General features: G+C 45.5%; 1 protein-coding gene across 2 annotated transcripts in view; it reads right to left on the reverse strand.

Moving 5' to 3' along the window:
- QPCT (glutaminyl-peptide cyclotransferase) overlaps positions 1-27,214 on the reverse strand; it is a 277,919-nt gene that overhangs the window by 131,944 nt on the left and 118,761 nt on the right. The gene's annotated exons all lie outside the window — the stretch shown is intronic.

Here is a 27,214-nt window from a genome sequence, read left to right on the forward strand (position 1 = left end):
ATAAGTGCACTTTTATTTTGCATATATAGGTGGTTTCACTAACCTGACAAGTTCTTAAACCACTGAGTGCAATTTATTATATACTAGTATAAGCTGACCTGTCCCATGGCAATACATGGATGGCCACAAATATATGATAAGGGACAAGAAACAGCTATAATCTAGATCAACGGTACCATATTAGTATACTGTTTTATATTGCGCTATATCCTGAAAAAATAGTCGCATATAATACAGCATAGATAAACTGACTCGTGGCGGAAAATAGGATTTTAATACCTACCAGTAAATCCTTTTCTCTTAGTCCGTAGAGGATGCTGGGGACTCCGTAAGGACCATGGGGGTATAGACGGGATCCACAGGAGACATGGGCACACTATAAGACTTTGAATGGGTGTGAACTGGCTCCTCCCTCTATGCCCCTCCTCCAGACCTCAGTTAGAAAACTGTGCCCAGGGAGACGGACATTTTGAGGAAAGAATTTATTGTTTAAACACGGTGAGTGTCATACCAGCTCACACCACGAACATACCGCAGAACGTGGCATTCAATAGAATACCAGCCAAATGGCATGAACAATACACAGCCACATGCTGAGAGAATATGTAACACAACCAGTGTGTCAACACAATCAATAGTAAGACACCGCATGGCATGGCATGCACAACGTCAGCAACAGCCTGACCGAAAATAAACACCACAAGAGTGTAACCATGACCAATAACTGCAGACACAGTACGCACTGGGACGGGTGCCCAGCATCCTCTACGGACTAAGAGAAAAGGATTTACCGGTAGGTATTAAAATCCTATTTTCTCATACGTCCTAGAGGATGCTGGGGACTCCGTAAGGACCATGGGGTTTATACCAAAGCTCCAGACTGGGCGGGAGAGTGCGGACGACTCTGCAGCACCGATTGAGCAAACATGAGGTCCCCATCAGCCAGGGTATCAAACTTGTAGAGCTTAGCAAAAGTGTTTGAACCCGTTCAAGTATCCGCTCGGTAAAGTTGAACTGCCGAGACTCCTCGGCATCCGCCCCAAGCAGACCCCATCTTCTTAGTAGAAATGGGTCACCTCCGACTTTGGTAATGGCAATCCAGCCGTAGAACGAGCATGCCGAATCATATCACAGAGCTAGTGTGTAACAGACTGCAAAGATGCAGGCGCCCCAATCACGCTGGGAGCACACCGGACAAATAGAGCCCCTGTTTCTCCAAACTGAGCCAAATTGGCGAGATAAAAATGCAAAGTCCTGACTACATCGAGAGACCTTGAATCAGTCAATACTTAAGTAACCACAGGCATCAAATAGGCTGGTTTTTGCGAAACACCGAGACCACTTTCGGCAGAACTATTATCCGAGTTCTCAATTCCGATCTAACCACCTGGAAGATCAAACCGGGCTCTTGTGAGACAGAGCCACTACTTCCGACATCCACCTTGCGGACGCCAAAACCAAAAAACATGACCACTCTCCAAGAGAGAAAGTTTAACACAACCTTTCATAAAGGTCCCAATCATTGTGACACAAGAAAACAGCAACACCACATCAAGGTCTCTCGGTGCCAATGAGTGTACAAATGAAGGTTGGATGTGCAGTACTCCTTCCACAAAGGTCCGAACTTCCGGAAAGGTTGCCAATTCTTTCTTGAAAGAAAATTTATAAGGCCAAAACCGCACTTAAATGGAGCCTAACTTTAGGCCTGAACCCACACCTGGTTGCAAAGAATGGAGAAGAATGACCCAGCTGAAAACTTCCGTAGTAGCCTTGTTGGATTCACACCAAGACCCATATTTTCTCCAAACACGGTGGTAAGGCTTTGCCAGTACTTCTTTTCTAGCCTGAAGAATTGTGGAACCGACTTCACTGGGAATACCCGTTCTTGCTAGAATCTGGCGTTCAACTGCCACGCCGTCAAATGCAGCCGCGGTAAGTCTTGATACACGCCCAGATCTTGCTGTAACAGTTCCTCACTTAGAGGAAGAGGCCAGAGATCTTCTATGAGTAAATCTTGAAGAACTGGATACCAAACCCTCCTTGTTTTGACCGGAACAATGAGGATCGCCTGAACCCTTGTTCTTCTTACGTTTATCACCTTCAGAAGAGTGAAAACGCAGGGGACACTTTCACAGTATTCTATCCGCGGCGGGAAACGAACAACATTCGGACTCCTTGAGAGGATCTGAGACCAACGCGTTATGGCCGACCTAGAGCTTTATCAACAGAGCGACCAGCACATGAGAAGGAATACTATTACTTCAGCATTCAGTATAAATCATAATATGAATATACATAATGTAATACACAAATACACACATCCTATATATATATATATATATATATATAACATACATATACGCGGATTGTCCTGAACCATTGGGTCCCTAGTGACATTAATGTGTTCTGAATGTGTATGACCATGTACTGACATGCCCCAGTTGTGGCTCTACCAGGAACTTTATGGCCGACAGAAAACCTAGTATTCGTCGACAGAAGGGAGTAGTAACCAGGCAAAATGACATTCTCGCAACCCCGAGGGGTCCGAGGGAAGCATACCTGTATAATTTAATAACACTCCCCCACATATCGCATGGAACCGTACCATACCTATAAATATATATACAGGTATAAGGCAGTTACAGCATGTTAATTTACATCCAGTAATAACAGTTGGTGCCGACAGGCTCACCCACATACTACTGTGTCTCCCATACAGTGTTTACTTTTGACAAGGAAACCACTAACGACCTGCTGATACTGCATATCTTGAATCAAGTACCAACAGACGTCGGCGATGCCGACAGTGATCCCCACAGCTGCTTTTGACAGAGCACTCACGCACGTCGACATATGTTGACTAAAAAGCTACAGTGGGTAACTCTGACAGGAACAACAGAGATATATGCACAACAATAATGATTATCCGCCCATTATCGAGAATAGTGCTATATTTCTCTCTATACAGCACTAAAACACTGTGCCCCCCCTCGATTGCACTGCTTTGGCGGGGACATAGAGAAAAATGGCGCTGAATCTGTTGTTAGGGCTAAGCTCCGCCCCTTCCCGGCGCGCTTCAGCCCCGCTACTAATATATATACTTTAAGCTGGCGGGGGTCCATATATAGTATCTAGACACTATATATATTGACAATGTCTATAATATTTGTCCTATTAAAAACACGTTAAAGGTTAAAGAACACAGTACGCAATTGGCGCAAAAGGTACCGCAAGGGTATGCGCAGACGCTGTGCACAGGGTGTGAACACAGGCATTGCAGATACTTACAGAATTAAACTAGAATAACTATACCTTAAGGAATGTACTTATACTGTAAACCTCTGTGCAGTGACAATGTGTAGATGTAATGCAGTGTAACCTTGTTAGCTTAAAAGCTGTATGTGCGACTATGATGCTCTGAGAAACCTTTATGCATTTATAATAACCAATCAAATACCGGTCTAAGGTTCTAACGCCTTTAGTGAGAGAATGAACGTTCAAAAAGAATAATACAATACAAGCTATGCACTACCAAAATAACATAGAATATCTAACCAAGTTACTACACATAAAATACAATAAAGACATAATATACTTTTAAAAGGGGAAGGAGAGAGAGAATGGCTTATAACATTAAATAAGAGACAATATGGTTGCAGATAAAACTACACATGTGAGAGACAATCGCTGTGCAGTTAGTCAATGCTGAATACCGCATGGGATGGAAGCTAGACTCCATTTTGAGAAAACTCCCATGATTCCAAAGACTGCAACACATGGTTGAAAGGGGGAGGGGAAAACACCCGGCAGCAGCCATTTTAGATTTGCAGGTCCAAACACATGGCACTCTCTGCTACACCACAATCACATAGCAGAAGACACAAGACTCCATTTTATTCCAAAATGTCCAAGCCTCAAAACAATGCATATGTTCTGATTTTACAATTCCAACCCATCTAAATCACCTTTCACAATTTCAAGCAAACACAGTATCTCAATAACCAGAGCATATGAGCTATCACAAGACCAGACCACCAGGTACCCACAAGTATCAGCCTGCCATTGCTACAAGCACATATTCAAAAGTACTGCATGGTGGTAATCATGATTAACAAGATATATTATAACAAACCAGCACAATCTATTTTAAATCACCATAGGCAAACAAATACCACAAATACTATGCTACAGATTGTCTACTGTTCCAATTCATCACAGACTTCACAGAGTATCAACACAAACACCCAACAATCACACAACTGCCCAAACCTCGTTAACCTTAAGCCATTTGTATCTCCAAACTAACTAATCTATGCCAATCATTCTACAACTACTTTACCACAAACACATATTTAAAACTATTCTATGCCAATCAGCCATGAGATATTGAGATTATGATACTTAGCCTTTTGTAAGGAGCCTGGTGATGATCCAGCCATGCTTGCTGTGTGTAAGGTAGCTGTGTGAGTGAGTTACAGTATATCTGTCCTCAGAGGCCCCAAGCAAACTGCCCACTGAACTCTCTTTTTGGCCAGCCACTCCCTTCCTGTTTGACCAGTCCCTGGGGGAGGGGTCGCTCTTGCTTTGTATATGCTGATCAGGTTCAGCCCTGAAAACTGGCAAAAGGGTTGGCTTGATCATTCATTGTTCTAACAAAGTGATCTTAGCTTTTATACATATAATCATATCTATCCGCTGCAATGTCCCACAACTTCACAACAAGCATCAAACTAACCCACACATCAATCTGTTTGCTTCAATACCAAACATGACGGGCGCATCTGGTTCTGTTCAAATAATACACATTCATGACATCAATTCATCAGCCAATTCTAAATCTCCATGATGTCTGGTGCCCGACATTATTATAACCATGTACTGTATGAAACAAGCGCCGAATCCATCTACGTGCCATGTCCGAGCAAATGCGTGTGTTACCATATATTGCTGTGCTCGCTGCGCATATTTGCAAGTATAGCGACTTAAATGTGTGTAGTTTGTATGTTCTCTCTATGTAATATTTTTGACTTTGACAGTCCACCCTTTGGCAGTCACCAATAACTGCCACTTCCTAAAACATTTCAAAAAGAGAAAAATATATGTCAAGTGTAAATACATTTCCATGGTTGGGTAGGGGAGGAGAGAGGAGAAGGTGTGAAGAGGGTATGACCTAGTGGGATAGCAGAAGCATGTGTGTATGAATCCGTGTTTGGGGGTCATGTATCATCGTGCCGTACGTGTTTTAAATCAAGCTTCGAGGTATTGCGAAGTATACATTTGAATTCCTTCTTATCCCGTGGTACGGGTCTGTGGATGGGCTGTCAAACTTTACCGAGCTCTTTTCGGCTGTGGTTGTAACAAAATGGGGAGCACATTTTAGTTGATGATACATGAATGGGGGAATATGTGATTGCTGATATCTATGCCTGTATTCCCTATCGACTATGTGTGCAATTACCTGAAGGTTGTAGAGATGAAGAAAAGACATAATTACGGTAAATGCAGTGGTATTCTATGTCAGGTTAATGAACATTTGTCAGTTGAAGTCTTGTTCGGTGTCTGTTGAATGCAGTCTTCTTTGTGCTTTTGCCAAAAGGCGTGTGGGCAAAAAGCTTTGTCAATGTCCATAGGCTTACAAAAGTGTTGGGCTAGCGTAATTTTAAAATTTCTAGGGAAACTGGGGGTCTATGGCATTGTTCATCAAATATCTGTGTCTAAGGTCGTCAAAACTTCTTCTTTAATCCATCCGTTGTCTGTATACAGGATCATCAAATTCCTCGTCAAAAGTGGGTCTTTTTACCTTGGAAAAACCAGAAAACAGGTGAAAGAAACGGACCGTTGAAATCGCATTTTCATCACATCATTGTTTCTACATTTGGGTCATAAATCAAATCCATTGGAATTACAGTTTCCTCACTCCTTAGACTCATTACCCTGGTACGCCGTTTGCACTTCATTAAAGCCTGACCGCATCTAAATATCAAGCCAATTGATATAACAACACCTAAGATACATAGAAGAAACTTCCCAACATCCATTATGACTCCTTGAGCCCATTCTCCTAAACCAGAGAACCAATTTCGCGGGTTCAACCATGACACCCAATCAGTCAGCTTATTACCTACAGCAGCAAGAGTGAGATTGTGTCTCCTGCGAAATTCCCACTTCAATTGGAGAATATCGTCCATCTTTTGGTCTATGACCTCGACCGGGTCCTCGGTACTATTTGTGATATATGTGCAACATTTCACGCCGTACTGCGTTGCCAGTGTGACACAATATCCGCCTGTCACTGCTGTGAGATAATTAAGAACCATTCTATGCTGTACCAGTTCTGTTTTATAAGCTTGAAGTTCTCTTCCAGTATACCTAAACGTGTCATCATACATTTCAGTGATATTATCTAACAAATTTGCAAGCGCAGAGATGTATCTATAGTTCATCACTCCTCGAGCGGTGCGAGTGAAATCTAACGCAAGTAGAACCTGAATCCCGGTGGATTCATGGATCATGTCAGAGGCCAAATGCTCTGTCCTCTCTGTCAGTTGCCTTTTAACTACGTGCTCGTAATGGGTATGAGTATAAGGAGCTTGGGCACCACGGTGTATGTCTTTCATTTTGTCATGTGATACAGTCATTACTTCAGGCAGTACTTTTCCAATATAACACAATCCTTCAGAGTTTGGGGCAAGCCACTTATACGCCCTCCTCCCGCATATGAAATATGCATCATCGGGGAGAACATATGGGACGGAGTAGGACATTACCATATTACACATCTTCCATGTGAAATCTCCTAACCCTAATTCTCCCATCTGTTTAGTACACGTATCAGTTTGTACGATATGTGCGCAGTATCCTGGTGATACCTCTCCAACTCTCGTAATCCTACTTCCTAGGGTATACCTATACCGGAAAGATTTTCCTCTACTGGCTATGTGGCGTATAAGCTCTGTATCTGTAGGCATTCTATCTGCTCTATATGAAAAGGTCATGGTTTGGTTACTCCATGACACTTCCCAATATCCCGGCTTTCGGGGATTGGAAATGTTAAAACATATTAGGGACTTATCCACATAATATTGGTGGAGCTTCAAACTAGGAGGGCTGGAGATATTAAACCTCCTGTCCACCGGTCTCCCACCCTTTAGCTCAAGTACCTCCCCTACCGTTAAAGGAAATGGTACTAGCCCTGATTTGCTATGACCTTGAGGTACTTGAGAGCATACCCGACAATCTGTCTTATTTAACACACTACCCACTAAGGAGTGATAGTCACTCAATGGATGCCGGTCCATGTGGATATTAAAACTGGATTGGCATTTCTTAATGCACCCATCCTCAACTACATTGTCACAGAGCCTACAGATACAGTTTTCTTCAGCTAACAATCCTTCACAATGTTTACAAATAACATGGCTGCTAGATCGTTTCCGGTACTCGCCTTTGCTTGGTGGTTGTGTTGCTATTGGAAATTTACACCTCCGTCTCAGTCATCAGAACCTTTATGGATCCTTTCTCGACCTCACTGGTACTCTCACCGAAACAGACTGCTCTGGTCAACATCAGGGTCAACATGAAAACACGGATCACAGTCTCTTGGGGCGAGTCCATCTTACAGGAGGAGAAAAAGGAGAAATTTGTAATGGGGGTACAGGAAAACAGTTTGAGGGGGAGAGAAACTTGTTACGATAATTAGTTCTCTAGTCTTGTTGTTCTTCTTGTTCTGCTGTCATCTCAAAGGTGCTGTCTCTCAGTCTTCCAAACGAACATTCTGGTGATACAATATTCCTTCCCAACCAGCGATCTTTCTGTAAGGAGCAAAAATCTGGCATTACCATTTGTCTAACTGATGTGTGACATACCATCTTTAAAACATGAAAACATGAGTGAGAAGAGAGAAAACAAAAAAAAGAGAGAGAGAGCAATTCATATATAACATATATATATATATAACATAACACATCAATAAACAACAACAGGAAAAAAAACATTTTTCAAACATTTTAAAACATTGTCAGATCATCAGGCTGTCATATCTACATGTCCAATGGTATCCTTGTATAGTCTCTCCCACCAGCATTTCCATACCTACACTGTATCTGGCCAGGATACATCGATGCTGGCAGGTCATACTGGGGTGTGGTAGACTTCTGCAAGGACCAAATAGCTATGTGATATTTGGGTCCTGCCGATGAACGTCAGAGATGGGGAAAAGAACATTTACAGATAAATGACGTCGTCTACCCGGCCGTCCTTGTGCCTGCAAGGAACTGACCTCCCATTTCATTAACTGTAACCTCAGGCTTACTATCAGTCCTAGTGATCCCCTTTCCTGACTATATATTATGGGTGTGGCCCAAAATTCTTCCTATATGATCCCTGATTATAATTTGGTGTGTCATATTCATGCTCATATTCATGTCTAGGGGGTCTGACTTTATGTGGGCTGTTGCAGTTACTGGCATAATGCCCTTCTCTTTTGCAAAGATCACAAACCCTGGGCTTCCTCCAAGTGTCAGTGAAATGGGGTCTTGGTTGATTTGATGCCTCCTCTAATGCTTGGATGCTCATCACCATCAATCGCTTTCCCTGTACCTACCTGATTCCTTGGATACCATGATTATGTCGTTGTCTAGGGAGTTGATATACCTTCTGTGAATCTTTGATCATACACTTAGATCTTTCCTAGGATCTGGGAAATCAGACATGATTGATCTCAATTCTGTCCGGGACCAGGGATTGCGCATTGCACTGTCCTTGACGGGAATGGTTCCCTGATCGTCAGTCTTCCCATTGGGGACTGTGATCACCCTGACAGGACTAAATTCAATTACATCACCTTGTGTTGGTCTTACAATATAGGGTACATTTGTTTGCGCGTGATATATAACACCGTACGTACCTGTGGACACGACCTCACCTGACCCTCCGTTAGGGGGTTTGATTATTGCCTTTACCGATTCGGTCGCGTCCACCTGGATGTCTTGTGTGATGGCTGCTGGAAGAGGTGCCGACATCATGCTGAGCTCACTTTCTTGCTTGTATTCCTGAGGGAAGTTTAACATGGGGTGCAACTTGCATAGGTTAATAGTTGTACATTTAACAGTATTACAATTATCATTGTTATGTTTATTACAATTATTCTTATCATCTATAATACAGTTGCTAAGTGCATTTTTATTGTACAACATTGTGCCTTTCTCCGCAACCATAATCCTCTCCATTGCCATGTCTCTCCTCCCAAGATGAGGGTCAGATATGTCAGTTAACTCTCTTTGCATTTCACTTTCCTGTTGCCACAATTTTAAACAATCATAATGTTTGATCCGTCTCTTTACTGATTTAATGAGACCTATCCTTCTCCTTAGGTTCTGTAACACTTCTGGGCTAAAGCTGCCTACTCTTGGGGATTTCTCCCCATCATGTACAGTCATTCTTTCCCATTCATCACATAAAACCTCTGTGTGTGACCCGTATTTTTCACACATTACGTACCTTGCCGACCCGACTGGTCGGTTCACTGAATCAACCCGAACCGAGGTTGATCGCCCCCTTCCTGAACAACTGGCCCCCATAATTTGCAGGTGTTGCTTGCTCTACCTCTGACCTTTATATCAGGGTCTTCAGCGAACCCGTACAAAAAACCAAAATATTCAAAGATAGGTTGACGGTAAGGTTTACCGAGCACCTCACTCACTCGCCCACGCCGACCAATATGCCCACACACTGATATAGTGCTGGCGTACTCGACCCAGGGCCCCTATTAACCTTAGTTTACTGGAACATGTAGGTATGATCCGAAGAGCATTAACCCTTTCCAGTAAAGGTGGGGTTGTCGGATAGTTCTAGAGTGACCAGCGAACTTCCCTTTTTGAAAAAATAAAAAATTACACAAATCACGTTAGAATGTACAAATAGCGTTTGTGACCAGGTTTGTACACAAATGGTACTGGTCAGGTTACTAACTAATGCACACAATTACGTGCGGTCCAGTCATTCAGCACATAAGCAACTAATCTTATGTACGGAGCGACCAGTGGAATCGACATTCAGCAGCTGCGAATTCCTTCAGCCTGAGCTTTTATGGCCTATATGGGTGTTGCACCAACCCTTCTTGGTGTTGTGCCTTGTCTCTATAGCGGACTTCTTTGTACCTAGACCTCCTAGTCTGTTCCTGGTATGACCTCCTGGTCTGCTATACCTCCTGGTATGACCTCCTGGTCTGCTATACCTCCTGGTCCGCTACACTCTAATGCTCAAATTTTATGTTTAACCAGAGATGCCTCCCTAGCCACCGTGCATGTCACTTACACGTATGTACCTTCACGAGAACTCGATGATTTCTGTGGTTCAATCCCCAAAATTGTAAAAACAAACACTCACTCACCACATATACACTTTTGTTTCTATTTCTATTTCTGCGCAGAAATTTTCTTTAGACCAGATGTGTTGTAAATTTGGAGAAGGATCTGTTAATTTAAATTTCGAATACTAAAATAAACTTGCGCTATTTATCGCCTGTTGCGCTATTTATCGCGTTGCCGCCTTTTCGCTTGTTAAAAATCAACACTATCGTGTGACTTGAGTTACGTGGGCGTACCCAGACGCTCCGTTGCGTAATTTACGCTGCGTGCGTCGGCCTTTGAGTTGCGTACGCTCTGTCCTTGTAAGGACACGTGTACACAGACCAAGTACGTTCACAGTAACACACTACACGTTTATCAATGTGAATGATCTTTAAGTGTAATCATTCACTATACACCACCCAAATCTCCCTTGTATTCTTAGGCGAGACTGTGTGCGTGCTTTACAAATTACCCCTTAAATGTATTACTTTTACTCTTTAACTACTAATAGCAACAAATCTTTCTTAGCACGTTATCAATGCAAATGGCAAACAGGAAGGTGAGATATGTGAAAGTACACAGATGAAAATGCAATTCTAAATTTAATCTAATAACATACATTAATGTAAGCACACGCATATAGATTTTACATATAAGTACCAATCACTATTACTTATGATTGACTATGATATAGATTAAATAAATGCATTAAAAAAAAAACTCATTAAATGATGATTTCTTTTTGACAATGGATGGCCGATTATTTCCTGAGTCAACTGAAAATCAGCCGTTCAAAAAATAAAATAAAATTGACCTTCCCAAAATGGCCACTGCTCCTCCCCCTTTCACCTCCATGAGGGTCACACAAAATGGTGGACAGACCATGCTGCTTCTTGTCACAAAGAAAGTCATCATTCAAACTCCTAAAGTTATTCTAGGCCTGAGTTTTTTTTAAAAAAAACTATATCAAGGCTATGCAGAGCGATTAAAAATAATTTTAAACCTATTTAAACAGACAAACCATCCAATCTGCGTGTGTAGTTGGCACCAAATAGAAATAAAAATAAAAAAAAACAGATTTTCAAAGACAATAACGTACTGTTCCTACCTTCCAGTTCCCGAATTCCCTCAGCACTCCTTACCAAGTGAAGCAGACAATTAACTGGTCAGCACTGCAGTATCCCCGACCTCCAAACGGTTTAACGAGGGATACTACCTTCCACTCTTTGCTGACCGATAATGTCTGCTGAAGTTACCTAGTGCAGATATGTGAAGACCGGAGGAGCCGCCAATTGACAATGTCTATAATATTTGTCCTATTAAAAACACGTTAAAGGTTAAAGAACACAGTACGCAATTGGCGCAAAAGGTACCGCAAGGGTATGCGCAGACGCTGTGCACAGGGTGTGAACACAGGCATTGCAGATACTTACAGAATTAAACTAGAATAACTATACCTTAAGGAATGCACTTATACTGTAAACCTCTGTGCAGTGACAATGTGTAGATGTAATGCAGTGTAACCTTGTTAGCTTAAAAGCTGTATGTGCGACTATGACGCTCTGAGAAACCTTTATGCATTTATAATAACCAATCAAATACCGGTCTAAGGTTCTAACGCCTTTAGTGAGAGAATGAACGTTCAAAAAGAATAATACAATACAAGCTATGCACTACCAAAATAACATAGAATATCTAACCAAGTTACTACACATAAAATACAATAAAGACATAATATACTTTTAAAAGGGGAAGGAGAGAGAGAATGGCTTATAACATTAAATAAGAGACAATATGGTTGCAGATAAAACTACACATGTGAGAGACAATCGCTGTGCAGTTAGTCAATGCTGAATACCGCATGGGATGGAAGCTAGACTCCATTTTGAGAAAACTCCCATGATTCCAAAGACTGCAACACATGGTTGAAAGGGGGAGGGGAAAACACCCGGCAGCAGCCATTTTAGATTTGCAGGTCCAAACACATGGCACTCTCTGCTACACCACAATCACATAGCAGAAGACACAAGACTCCATTTTATTCCAAAATGTCCAAGCCTCAAAACAATGCATATGTTCTGATTTTACAATTCCAAACCATCTAAATCACCTTTCACAATTTCAAGCAAACACAGTATCTCAATAACCAGAGCATATGAGCTATCACAAGACCAGACCACCAGGTACCCACAAGTATCAGCCTGCCATTGCTACAAGCACATATTCAAAAGTACTGCATGGTGGTAATCATGATTAACAAGATATATTATAACAAACCAGCACAATCTATTTTAAATCACCATAGGCAAACAAATACCACAAATACTATGCTACAGATTGTCTACTGTTCCAATTCATCACAGACTTCACAGAGTATCAACACAAACACCCAACAATCACACAACTGCCCAAACCTCGTTAACCTTAAGCCATTTGTATCTCCAAACTAACTAATCTATGCCAATCATTCTACAACTACTTTACCACAAACACATATTTAAAACTATTCTATGCCAATCAGCCATGAGATATTGAGATTATGATACTTAGCCTTTTGTAAGGAGCCTGGTGATGATCCAGCCATGCTTGCTGTGTGTAAGGTAGCTGTGTGAGTGAGTTACAGTATATCTGTCCTCAGAGGCCCCAAGCAAACTGCCCACTGAACTCTCTTTTTGGCCAGCCACTCCCTTCCTGTTTGACCAGTCCCTGGGGGAGGGGTCGCTCTTGCTTTGTATATGCTGATCAGGTTCAGCCCTGAAAACTGGCAAAAGGGTTGGCTTGATCATTCATTGTTCTAACAAAGTGATCTTAGCTTTTATACATATAATCATATCTATCCGCTGCAATGTCCCACAACTTCACAACAAGCATCAAACTAACCCACACATCAATCTGTTTGCTTCAATACCAAACATGACGGGCGCATCTGGTTCTGTTCAAATAATACACATTCATGACATCAATTCATCAGCCAATTCTAAATCTCCATGATGTCTGGTGCCCGACATTATTATAACCATGTACTGTATGAAACAAGCGCCGAATCCATCTACGTGCCATGTCCGAGCAAATGCGTGTGTTACCATATATTGCTGTGCTCGCTGCGCATATTTGCAAGTATAGCGACTTAAATGTGTGTAGTTTGTATGTTCTCTCTATGTAATATTTTTGACTTTGACAGTCCACCCTTTGGCAGTCACCAATAACTGCCACTTCCTAAAACATTTCAAAAAGAGAAAAATATATGTCAAGTGTAAATACATTTCCATGGTTGGGTAGGGGAGGAGAGAGGAGAAGGTGTGAAGAGGGTATGACCTAGTGGGATAGCAGAAGCATGTGTGTATGAATCCGTGTTTGGGGGTCATGTATCATCGTGCCGTACGTGTTTTAAATCAAGCTTCGAGGTATTGCGAAGTATACATTTGAATTCCTTCTTATCCCGTGGTACGGGTCTGTGGATGGGCTGTCAAACTTTACCGAGCTCTTTTCGGCTGTGGTTGTAACAAAATGGGGAGCACATTTTAGTTGATGATACATGAATGGGGGAATATGTGATTGCTGATATCTATGCCTGTATTCCCTATCGACTATGTGTGCAATTACCTGAAGGTTGTAGAGATGAAGAAAAGACATAATTACGGTAAATGCAGTGGTATTCTATGTCAGGTTAATGAACATTTGTCGGTTGAAGTCTTGTTCGGTGTCTGTTGAATGCAGTCTTCTTTGTGCTTTTGCCAAAAGGCGTGTGGGCAAAAAGCTTTGTCAATGTCCATAGGCTTACAAAAGTGTTGGGCTAGCGTAATTTTAAAATTTCTAGGGAAACTGGGGGTCTATGGCATTGTTCATCAAATATCTGTGTCGAATCCATCTACGTGCCATGTCCGAGCAAATGCGTGTGTTACCATATATTGCTGTGCTCGCTGCGCATATTTGCAAGTATAGCGACTTAAATGTGTGTAGTTTGTATGTTCTCTCTATGTAATATTTTTGACTTTGACAATATGCACGCAGCGCGACCGCTGCGTTACACTGGCGGGGGTATCGTACACGCTGCCCGGGCACCGAATATGCCTCACTTGCCAGCAGTTTTGACCTTCAGTAACTTGCTGCCCAGGGCGCTCCCCCCCCCGTGCCCTGCACCCTGTGAGTGCCATTGGTGTGTGGGAGCATGGAGCGCAGCGCGACCGCTGCGCTGTACCTCCGTGACTGAAGTCTTCTGCCGTCACTGAAGTCTTCTTGTCTTCTAATACTCACCCGGCTTCTTTCTTCTGGCTTCTGTGAGGAGGGCGACGGCGCAGCTCCGGGAACAAGCAGCTAGGCGAACCAAGTGATCGAACCCTCTGGAGCTAATGGTGTCCAGTAGCCTAAGAAGCAGAGCCCTTAACTAAGAAGAAGTAGGTCTGACTTCTCTCCCCTCAGTCCCACGATGCAGGGAGCCTGTAGCCAGCAGGTATCCCTGAAAATAAAAAACCTAACAATAAAGTCTTTAGAGAAACTCTGTAGAGCTCCCCTTGTGTGTGCCAGTCACTCCTGGGCACAGAGTCTAACTGAGGCCTGGAGGAGAGGCATAGAGGGAGGAGCCAGTTCACACCCATTCAAAGTCTTATAGTGTGCCCATGTCTCCTGCGGATCCCGTCTATACCCCATGGTCCTTACGGAGTCCCCAGCATCCTCTAGGACGTATGAGAAAATACAATAAGAGCAGATTTCTTGACAACCGCCTTGGTTGAGATCCCATAAAAAGGTGACACACTCAGAAGTAATATAAAAGCCTAAATAAATAAATAAGACACAGTGAATCAAATTTTAATTGTTAGAATATTTTTGTTTATTGTACAATTTTTCCTATATTTTTCACATCGCATTTTAATTGATTAATATTAAAAGTTATATTTTATAATAAGAATTTACTTACCGATAATTCTATTTCTCGGAGTCCGTAGTGGATGCTGGGGTTCCTGAAAGGACCATAGGGGGGGTAGCGGCTCCGCAGGAGACAGGGCACAAAAAGTAAAGCTTTAGGATCAGGTGGTGTGCACTGGCTCCTCCCCCTATGACCCTCCTCCAAGCCTCAGTTAGGATACTGTGCCCGGACGAGCGTACACAATAAGGAAGGATTTATGAATCCCGGGTAAGACTCATACCAGCCACACCAATCACACTGTACAACCTGTGATCTGAACCCAGTTAACAGTATGATAACAGCGGAGCCTCTGAAAGATGGCTCACAACAATAATAACCCGATTTTTGTAACTATGTACAAGTATTGCAGATAATCCGCACTTGGGATGGGCGCCCAGCATCCACTACGGACTCCGAGAAATAGAATTATCGGTAAGTAAATTCTTATTTTCTCTATCGTCCTAGTGGATGCTGGGGTTCCTGAAAGGACCATGGGGATTATACCAAAGCTCCCAAACGGGCGGGAGAGTGCGGATGACTCTGCAGCACCGAATGAGAGAACTCCAGGTCCTCCTTAGCCAGGTTATCAAATTTGTAGGATTTTACAAACGTGTTTGCCCCTGACTAAATAGCCGCTCGGCAAAGTTGTAAAGCCGAGACCCCTCGGGCGCCGCCCAAGATGAGCCCACCTTCCTTGTGGAATGGGCATTTACATATTTTGGCTGTGGCAGGCCTGCCACAGAATGTGCAAGCTGAATTGTATTACACATCCAACTAGCAAAAGTCTGCTTAGAAGCAAGAGCACCCAGTTTGTTGGGTGCATACAGGATAACAGCAAGTCAGTTTTCCTGACTCCAGCCGTCCTGGAACCTATATTTTCAGGGCCCTGACCACATCTAGCAACTTGGAGTCCTCCAAGTCCCTAGTAGGCGCAAGACACCACAATAAGCTGGTTCAGGTGAAACACTGACACCACCTTAGGGAGAGAACTGGGGACGAGTCCGCAGCTCTGCCCTGTCCGAATGGACAAACAGATATGGGCTTTTTTGAGAAAAAAAACACCAATTTGACACTCGCCTGGTCCAGGCCAGGTCCAAGAGCATGTTCACTTTTCATGTGAGATGCTTCAAATCCACAGATTTGACTGGTTTTAAACCAATGTGTTTTGAGGAATCCCAGAACTACGTTGAGATCCCACAGTGCCACTGGAGGCACAAAAGGGGGTTGTATATGCAATACTCCCTTGACAAACTTCTGGACTTCAGGAACTGAAGCCAATTCTTTCTGGAAGAAAAATTGACAGGGCCGAAATTTGAACCTTAATGGACCCCAATTTGAGGCCCATAGACACTCCTGTTTGCAGGAAATGCAGGAATCGACCGAGTTGAAATTTCTTCGTGGGGCCTTCCTGGCCTCACACCACGCAACATATTTTCGCCACATGTGGTGATAATGTTGTGCGGTCACCTCCTTTCTGGCTTTGACCAGGGTAGGAATGACCTCTTCCTGAATGCCTTTTCCCTTAGGATCCGGCGTTCCACCGCCATGCCGTCAAACGCAGCTGCGGTAAGTCTTGGAACAGACATGGTACTTGCTGAAACAAGTCCCTTCTTAGCGAGAGAGGCCATAAGTCCTCTGTGAGCATCTCTTGAAGTTCCGGGTACCAAGTCCTTCTTGGCCAATCCGGAGCCATGAGTATAGTTCTTACTCCTCTACGTCTTATAATTCTCAGTACCTTAGGTATGAAAAGCAGAGGATGGAACACATACACCGACTGGTACACCCACGGTGTTACCAGAACGTCCACAGCTATTGCCTGAGGGTCTCTTAACCTGGCGCAATACCTGTCCCGTTTTTTGTTCAGACGGGACGCCATCATGTCCACCTTTGGTAATTCCCAACGGTTTACAATCATGTGGAAAACTTCCCCATGAAGTTCCCACTCTGCCGGGTGGAGGTCGTGCCTACTGAGGAAGTCTGCTTCCCAGTTTCCATTCCCGGAATGAAACACTGCTGACAGTGCTATCACATGATTTTCCGCCCAGCGAAAAGTCCTTGCAGTTTTTGCCACTGCCCTCCTGCTTCTTGTGCCGCCCTGTCTATTTACGTGGGCGACTGCCGTGATGTTTTATCCCACTGGATCAATACCGGCTGACCTTGAAGCAGAGGTCTTGCTAAGCTTAGAGCATTATAAATTTACCCTTAGCTATATTTATGTGGAGAAAAGTCTCCAGACTTGATCACACTCCCTGGAAATTTTTTCCTTGTGTGACTGCTCCCCAGCCTCTCGGGCTGGCCTCCGTGGTCACCAACATCCAAAACTGAATGCCGAATCTGCGGCCCTCTAGAAGATGAGCACTCTGTAACCACCACAGGAGAGACACCCTTGTCCTTGGATATAGGGTTATCCGCTGATGCATCTGAAGATGCGATCCGGACCATTTGTCCAGCAGATCCCACTGAAAAGTTCTTGCATGAAATCTGCCGACTGGAATTGCTTCGAAGGAAGTCACCATTTTTTACCATGGCCCTTGTGCAATGATGCACTGATTTTAGGAGGTTCCTGACTAGCTCGGATAACTCCCTGGCTTTCTCTTCCGGGAGAAACACCTTTTTCTGGACTGTGTCCAGAATCATCCCTAAGCACAGGAGACTTGTTGTCGGGATCAGCTGCGATTTTGGAATATTTAGAATCCACCCCTGCTGTTGTAACAGTATCCGAGATAGTGCTACTCCGACCTCCAACTGTTCCCTGGACTTTGCCCTTATCAGGAGATCGTCCAAGTAAGGGATAATTAAGACGCCTTTTCTTCGAAGAAGAACCATCATTTCGGCCATTACCTTGGTAAAGACCCGGGGTGCCGTGGACAATCCAAACGGCAGCGTCTGAAACGGATAGTGACAGTTCTGTACCACGAACCTGAGGTACCCTTAGTGATAAGGGCAAATTTGGGACATGGAGGTAAGCATCCCTGATGTCTCGGGACACCATATAGTCCCCTTCTTCCCGGTTCGTTATCACTGCTCTGAGTGACTCCATCTTGATTTGAACCTTTGTAAGTGTTCAAATTTTTTTTAGATTTAGAATAGGTCTCACCTAGCCTTCTGGCTTCAGTACCACAATATAGTGTGGAATAATACCCCTTTTCTTGTTGTAGGAGGGGTAATTTAATTATCACCTGCTGGGAATACAGCTCGTGAATTGTTTCCCATACTGCCTCCTTGTCGGAGGGAGACCTTGGTAAAGCAGACTTCAGGAGCCTGCGCAGGGGAAACGTCTCGACATTCCAATCTATACCCCTGGGATACTACTTGTAGGATCCAGGGGTCCTGTACGGTCTCAGCGTCATGCTGAGAGCTTGTCAGAAGCGGTGGAACGCTTCTGTTCCTGGGAATGGGCTACCTGCTGCAGTCTTCTTCCCTTTCCTCTATCCCTGGGCAGATATGACTCTTATAGGGACGAAAGGACTGAAGCTGAAAAGACGGTGTCTTTTTCTGCAGAGATGTGACTTAGGGTAAAAAACGGTGGATTTTCCAGCAGTTGCCGTGGCCACCAGGTCCGATGGACCGACCCCAAATAACTCCTCTTCCTTTATACGGCAATACACCTTTGTGCCGTTTGGAATCTGCATCACCTGACCACTGTCGTGTCCATAAACATCTTCTGGCAGATATGGACATCGCACTTACTCTTGATGCCAGAGTGCAAATATCCCTCTGTGCATCTCGCATATATAGAAATGCATCCTTTAAATGCTCTATAGTCAATAAAATACTGTCCCTGTCAAGGGTATCAATATTTTTAGTCAGGGAATCCGACCAAGCCACCCCAGCTCTGCACATCCAGGGTGAGGCGATCGCTGGTCGCAGTATAACACCAGTATGTGTGTATATACTTTTTATGATATTTTCCAGCCTCCTGTCAGCTGGCTCCTTGAGGACGGCCCTATCTATAGACGGTACCGCCACTTGTTCTGATAAGCGTGTGAGCGCCTTATCCACCCTAAGGGGTGTTTCCCAACACGCCCTAACTTCTGGCGGGAAAGGGTATACCGCCCATATTTTCTATCGGGGGGAACCCACGCATCATCACACACTTCATTTAATTTATCTGATTCAGGAAAAACTACGGTAGTTTTTTCACATCCCACATAATACCCTCTTTTGTGGTACTTGTAGTATCAGAAATATGTAACACCTCCTTCATTGCCCTTAACGTGTGGCCCTAATAAGGAATACGTTTGTTTATTCACCGTCGACACTGGATTCAGTGTCCCTGTCTGTGTCTGTGTCGACCGACTAAAGTAAACGGGCGTTTTAAAACCCCTGACGGTGTTTTTGAGACGTCTGGACCGGTACTAATTGTTTGTCGGCCGTCTCATGTCGTCAACCGACCTTGCCGCGTGTTGACATTATCACGTAATTCCCTAAATAAGCCATCCATTCCGGTGTCGACTCCCTAGAGAGTGACATCACCATTACAGGCAATTGCTCCGCCCCCTCACCAACATCGTCCTCATACATGTCGACACACACGTACCGACACACAGCACACACACAGGGAATGCTCTGATAGAGGACAGGACCTACTAGCCCTTTGGAGAGACAGAGGGAGAGTTTGCCAGCACACACCAAAAACGCTATAATTATATAGGGACAACCTTATATAAGTGTTTTCCCTTATAGCATCTTTTTTATATATTTCTAACGCCAAATTAGTGCCCCCCCTCTCTGTTTTAACCCTGTTTCTGTAGTGCAGTGCAGGGGAGAGCCTGGGAGCCTTCCCTCCAGCCTTTCTGTGAGGGAAAATGGCGCTGTGTGCTGAGGAGATAGGCCCCGCCCCTTTTTCGGCGGCCTCGTCTCCCGCTCTTAACGGATTCTGGCAGGGGTTAAATATCTCCATATAGCCCCCGGAGGCTATATGTGAGGTATTTTTAGCCAAAAATAGGTTTTCATTGCCTCCCAGGGCGCCCCCCTTCCAGCGCCCTGCACCCTCAGTGACTGCCGTGTGAAGTGTGCTGAGAGGAAATGGCGCACAGCTGCAGTGCTGTGCGCTACCTTAAGAAGACTGAGGAGTCTTCATGCCGCCGATTCTGGACCTTCTTCTTGTTTCAGCATCTGCAAGGGGGCCGGCGGCGAGGCTCCGGTGACCATCCAGGCTGTACCTGTGATCGTCCCTCTGGAGCTAATGTCCAGTAGCCAAAGAAGCCAATCCATCCTGCACGCAGGTGAGTTCACTTCTTCTCCCCTAAGTCCCTCGTTGCAGTGATCCTGTTGCCAGCAGGACTCACTGTAAAATAAAAAACATAAGCTAAACTTTTCTAAGCAGCTCTTTAGGAGAGCCACCTAGATTGCACCCTTCTCGGCCGGGCACAAAAATCTAACTGAGGCTTGGAGGAGGGTCATAGGGGGAGGAGCCAGTGCACACCACCTGATCCTAAAGCTTTACTTTTTGTGCCCTGTCTCCTGCGGAGCCGCTACCCCCCCTATGGTCCTTTCAGGAACCCCAGCATCCACTAGGACGATAGAGAAATATAATTAATCTTTTCTCTATTGTGCGCCAACTAAGAGACAATCTTTCCTTTCACTTTGTCCCAGCCATACAGCATAAAGGTAAGAGCAGGATGAGGGGGAAATAAATGGTTCCGGTATGAATGGTCGACCATGTTATGGTCGACAGTCATTAGGTCGACCACTATTGGTCGACATTGACATGGTCGACATGGACACATGGTCGACACACGAAAATGGTCGACACGTGAAAAGGTCGACATGAGTTTTTTTACTTTTTTTGGTGTCGTTTTTTGCGTAAAGTGACTGGGAACCCCAATTAGTGCACCGCGTCCCCACGCTTGGTGCCTTCGCTTCGCTACCGCTTCGCTCGGCACAGATTACCGTTCCAATCGTAGTCCACGTGGATCGTAAAGTATGGAAAAGTTCCCCAAAAGAAAAAAAAGTTAAAAAACTCATGTCGACCTTTTCATGTGTCGACCTTTCATGTGTCGACCATGTGTCCATGTCGACCATGTCAATGTCGACCAATAGTGGTCGACCTAATGACTGTCGACCATAACATGGTCGACCATGTGAACGGATACCAAATAAATACATACAGTATGTGGAGTGGGTGCTCAGAGGCTGCTATAGGGGAAGACAAACACTTAATGGGAGTGGATTCTCATGGAGCTGATGATGCTACTATTGGGAGGGGGGGGGGGCAAATACATATATGGAGTGGGTGCTCAGGGAGCAGATGAAACTGCTATGGGGGAAAGGCAGAGATATGGGGGGGTGAGATCTCAGGGGATTTATAATATTGCTATTACGGGGGAGGGCAGGAGACAGATACATGGAGAGTGGGGGTCAGGGGGCTGATGAAACTGCTATGAGGGGGAGAGGGAGACATATAGGGAGTGGGGGCCTAGAGGGATGACACTGCTATGGGCACGGAAGCAGTGCCGTAACTAGGTGTGTGCAGAAGGTGCAGCATTGCCCACAGCGCATTTGCCCTGTGGGCGCACCTTGTACATGCACCCCAAGTGGTCGCATATTCCCCCTGCCCCCCCCCCACCCCCTTGACTGACGCTCCTCCCGCTCCTGCTTGCCTGGCGTCCGCAGCCCTAAGCTCCTTGTCTCCGCCTCCGTTCCGGACAGGCACAGGGTGAGGCCTGTCACTGCACTTCCCCCGGGACCGCATCTCAGCGTGGCTGCACCAGTCATACCTGACCTCTGGCGTTCTCTGCCGCTGCTGCCACTTCCCTGCTGGATCCGCCTCTGTCTCCATCAGGAGCAGGTAAACCCTGGGGAGGCATGAGTTCCTGGAGCCTGTCAGCGCTGCAATAACTCGCAGCGCGGCTCCTTCTTTCAACATATCACCTCAGCGCTGGCTTTGCTCACACTGCCACCAATGTCTCGCAGCCTCGGTGAAGCAGTATAAGCTGCATACTATGAATAACCAAAGGTCTCTTTCTGTTTAACCCCCTCCTCTCCTGGATCAGGGTAAATGGAACTGTTTAGGAAGGAAATTATAACAGTGGGCTAGCACATCTCCTTTCCAGGTATCACCTGGAGGGAAGGCAGAATGTGCCTACACACTACAGTACTCTACACTATACTACAGTACACTTCAGTACTCTACACTACACTACACCTTAAGAGTAGGGCGGGGGATGTTAGGTGCTCTTACCTGCCCTAATGTGTAAAAAGAGGACTTTACCTGCCATAATGTGTAAAAAGGGGACTTTACCTGACGTAATGTGTAAAAGGGGGACTCTATCTGCTGCCTGTTGTAATGTGTAAAAAGGAGACTCTACCTGCCGTAATGTGTAAAAAGGGGACTGTTCCTGCCGTAAGGTGTAAAAGCGGACTCTATCTGCTGCAATCTGTAAAAAGGGGACTCTGCCTGGCGTAATGTGTAAAAAGGGGACTTTACCTGCCATAATGTGTAAAAAGGGGACTCTACCTGCTGTAATGTATAAAAAGGGGACTCTACCTGCTGTAATGTATAAAAAGGGGACTCTACCTGCCGTAATGTGTAAAAAGGGAATTCCACCTGGCGTAATGTGTAAAACAGGCTCTACCTGGTGTAATTTGAATGGAGACTACTGTGCAGCGTAATATGAATTGGTACTATTTTGTGGCCATGCCCATTCCTCATGAAGCCACACCCCATATTTTTGGGGCAGGCCTATGGTGCGTACTGGCCCTATTTTAAATAAGTGGGGGCGCCGATGCTGTTTCTTGCACATAGCGCTAAAATGTCTAGTTACGGCAGTGCACGGGTGGACTCCATCATCCACATTGATGAGAAGGGACCCAGCATGTGGACTAGTGATGATGATGGTCACCAAAATGGAAGTGGGTAGGGAGCAACATCTCACTGCTCTGCCTTCAGCAGACTGCACTGCAGCCACCAAGTCAACATACACACAGCTAAGGTGCCAGGAAAAGCAGGGTCGACCACTGCTGCCTGTACCTCTTAACTTAACCACTTGCCTGGCATGGTCGCATCAGATGCGACCATGCCTGCAAGTGCTTTATCTGACCTGGTCGCACAGGATGCGACCAGTCAGATAAACAGTGTTAGCAGTTGCCGGGAAAGGAAACTTCCCTCTGTTGCTGTTGTCAGAGGGACCGGAAGGTCCCTCTGCCTCCCTGCACTCTCCCCTACTGATTGCCGTGCTGTTGATCACTGCTGATCGGTCAACACGGCAGGACCCCCCCCCCCCCCCTCCAGCGGCTGCAGACAATAGCAGCCGCTGGGGAGTGTAAATTAACCCCCCCCCCAAGCACCCCCTGTGTACCTGGAGGCTATCCCCGCTTTCAACATGAAAGCTGCGATGTATCCAATGTTCCGATGGTCACGATGTTCCCGTTCGATATTTCGATGTTGGGAGCGAAAAAAATTAAAAAATATATATATTTTAATTTTTAACTAAAATCATTTTGGATAGTGTTAAATTCATGTTCTTCACCTAATTCACTCTTAAAAAAATAACCCCGACAATTTGGGAGCTTTTTTTTTTTTTTGGGGGGGGGGAATCATCAGTTAAGTGGCTTAGAGTCTTAAATCAGCTTAGCTGTCAGCATGTACTGTGACTTGAGGGATGTTGACTGTACTGTGCTGGGTAAGGGGTGATGGGTGCTGCTGCTGGGTGAGGAGGGGTGCTGTGGTGGGAGAGGTTTCTGGGTAATGGGTGCTATGCTGTGATCTGTGCTGGGTGAGGTGTGCTGTGCTGGGAGAGGTTTCTGGGTAATGGGTGCTATGCTGTGATCTGTGCTGGGTGAGGTGTGCTGTGCTGGGAGAGGTTTCTGGGTAATGGGTGCTATGCTGTGATCTGTGCTGGGTGAGGTTTGCTGTGCTGGGAGAGGTTTCTGGGTAATGGGTGCTATGCTGTGATCTGTGCTGGGTGAGGTGTGCTGTGCTGGGAGAGGTTTCTGGGTAATGGGTGCTATGCTGTGATCTGTGCTGGGTGAGGTGTGCTGTGCTGGGAGAGGTTTCTGGGTAATGGGTGCTATGCTGTGATCTGTGCTGGGTGAGGTGTGCTGTGCTGGGAGAGGTTTCTGGGTAATGGGTGCTATGCTGTGATCTGTGCTGGGTGAGGTGTGCTGTGCTGGGAGAGGTTTCTGGGTAATGGGTGCTATGCTGTGATCTGTGCTGGGTGAGGTGTGCTGTGCTGGGAGAGGTTTCTGGGTAATGGGTGCTATGCTGTGATCTGTGCTGGGTGAGGTGTGCTGTGCTGGGAGAGGTTTCTGGGTAATGGGTGCTATGCTGTGATCTGTGCTGGGTGAGGTGTGCTGTGCTGGGAGAGGTTTCTGGGTAATGGGTGCTATGCTGTGATCTGTGCTGGGTGAGGTGTGCTGTGCTGGGAGAGGTTTCTGGGTAATGGGTGCTATGCTGTGATCTGTGCTGGGAGAGGGGTGTTGGTTCAGATGATATGTGCTGTAATCCGTCCTGTAAGGGGTGCTATGCTGGGTGAGGGGTGTTGTACTGTGATGAGTGATGCAATGGCTTACACTGGAGTACCAATAGCAATTCAGGAACATAAGTGTACAGTTTACAAGAAATAGCATACACAGGACTGCAGCAAACCGTAAGTCAGGATCTGTAGTATCCAGCACCTAAAGGGGTGCTACAGGTGCATACCCTCCTGTCTCTCCCCCGCTGACTGACAGACACACAAGCAGGTTTATGTAATTGAATAAAGGGTTTGATTCTTCACTGAGCCACCTAAGATTAACACTTTCTTCAAAAGTGGGAGATTTCCACCCTGCCACAGTAACCAATCAGCTTCTAGCTATCATTTATCTAGCGTATCTAGAGTCTATAAAATGAGAGGTGCTGATTGGTTGCTATGTTATTTTTCTGCAGCGGGGTATATTGTGTTCCACAGGGAATACATTGGGAGTGTAGAGATGGATCTTGATCCAGAAGCACCAACAGGCTTAGCTTTGAGTGTTCCTAGGATGCATTGCGTGGCCTCCTCTATAACCCCGCCTCTGGGCGCTGGGGCTCAGTTTGTAAGTTGGTGCCTGCAGTGCAGGTCACTAACAGGTGGGGCTGCACTAGGCAGCCCTGAAGAGAGCTTTTAGAAGACTTCAAGAGCTACAGCACTTTATATGTCATTTTAACATACTGTAATGCGGCTCCATCACCTCCCCAGCAGCGTTGCATACTCCCGCTGGCCGAGTTCCCGGGTACTTGCGGCGGAGGCGCACCAGTTACCAGGCACACCACTGCTGATGCTCTCCAGGATCGCGTGGCTGCTTCTTAGGGAGGAGGTAAGAGGGTCCCCCAGGTGGGACCCGCCACTAAATCGCGTTCCAGTCTCGGTCCCAGGAGAAGGGCCGCGCCAGGGCAGGGCAGGGATCACAGGTCGGATTATGTAAATCCGTTTTAATAAGGCTCCACAGTACCCGGTGGTGAGGACCAGCATAGGGGATAAGGCGCTGACCTGTAGCCCCTCCCTCAGCTCCGGGCACCATCTACTGCCGGTGTTCCCGCCCTGGAGCTGCTTCTCACTCTCCCTCACTCCCTGGCTGAGATTTAGGCACCATCTTCTCAAGTAGCTGCGTCTGGTCTCCGGGACTGCAGGGCTTTGTCTCCACTGTAAATCCGCCTGCTTTATCAGCGCTGTGATTTCTGCAGCGGGGTACTCTGGGATTCCACAGGGAATGACATCGGCGTGTAGAGTTGGATCTTGATCCTGGCTGTTCCCAGGATGCACCGCCTCCTCTATAACCCCGCTCCCATGCACAGGAGCTCAGTTTTTAAGTTGGTGCCTGCAGTGCAGGTCACTAACAGGGGGAGCTGCACCAGGCAGCCCTGAAAAGAGCTTTTATGAAGACTTCAAGTGCTGCAGCACTTCTTATGTCCTGGGGACGTGCTGTGCTGCGGCTCCATCACCTCCCTCCTACGGCGCTGTATACTCCTGCAGCCAAGTTCCCAGGTACTTACAGCGGGGACGCACCGATTCATTGGCACACCACCACTGCTGCTCTCCAGGGTCGCGTGGCTGCAAAACGTCAGGGAGGAGGTAAGATGGTGGATACTGTTTTGTACAGGGACCCCACTATATCCACCAGGACAAGGAGCACAGGTCGGTTTTACTAAAAACCGTTTGTCACAGGCTCCATAGTACCCTTTGGTGAAGTCCAGCAGAGGGGATAAGGCGCTGACCTGTGGCCCCTCCCACAGCTCCTGGCGCCATCTACAGCAGGTGTTCCCGCCCTGGAGCTACTTTCACTTTCTCCCTCACTCCCTGAAGAGATCTGGCGCCATATCCTTAGCTGGGCTGCTCTGAACGCGATTGCTGGGTTCTGTCTCCTCTGTAAAGCCGCCTGTCGCAGTGCCGTGCTATTACAGACACTTAAGCATTCTACATTTTAGACAGTGTTAGTTAAGAACAAGTGTGCTTACTTCAGAATAGGTTGTACAAATATTCTGTGATATACATCCAGTATCTACTGTGCATTGTTATATCTCTGCATACACATATCTATTGTTATATGTAAACTTGCTGGTCCAGTGCAGTATTATTATTTTGTACCTTATATCTGCATTGTACTTGTGACTGAAGTGTGCCTGTAGCTGCTGTGTGATTTTTCATTTAGTGTATCACCCTTGCTATCACTATATTCTGTGCCCTGAAGAGGATGAGTGTGTCAGGATCCATATATATATATATATATATACACACATACATATATATTATATATATATATATATATATATATATATATATATTGCTACACAGAATATACAGCTCCGTGTATTTTACTGTGTATTCAGTCACCTCATACTGATTTGATTCTCTGTTTGTGTCCTACCTTTCATAGAGCATAATCCAGGGGGTTATCTACTGTATTATTTTGTCTGGCTATATTGTACTATTGTGCCCCACGGCTACATTCCTCATAATGTCTGCCGCGCAGAGCGGGAATTCCGCAGACGCTCCTGCCT

This window comes from Pseudophryne corroboree, chromosome 4, assembly GCF_028390025.1.
Source record: "Pseudophryne corroboree isolate aPseCor3 chromosome 4, aPseCor3.hap2, whole genome shotgun sequence".
Taxonomy (NCBI): Eukaryota; Metazoa; Chordata; class Amphibia; order Anura; family Myobatrachidae; genus Pseudophryne; species Pseudophryne corroboree.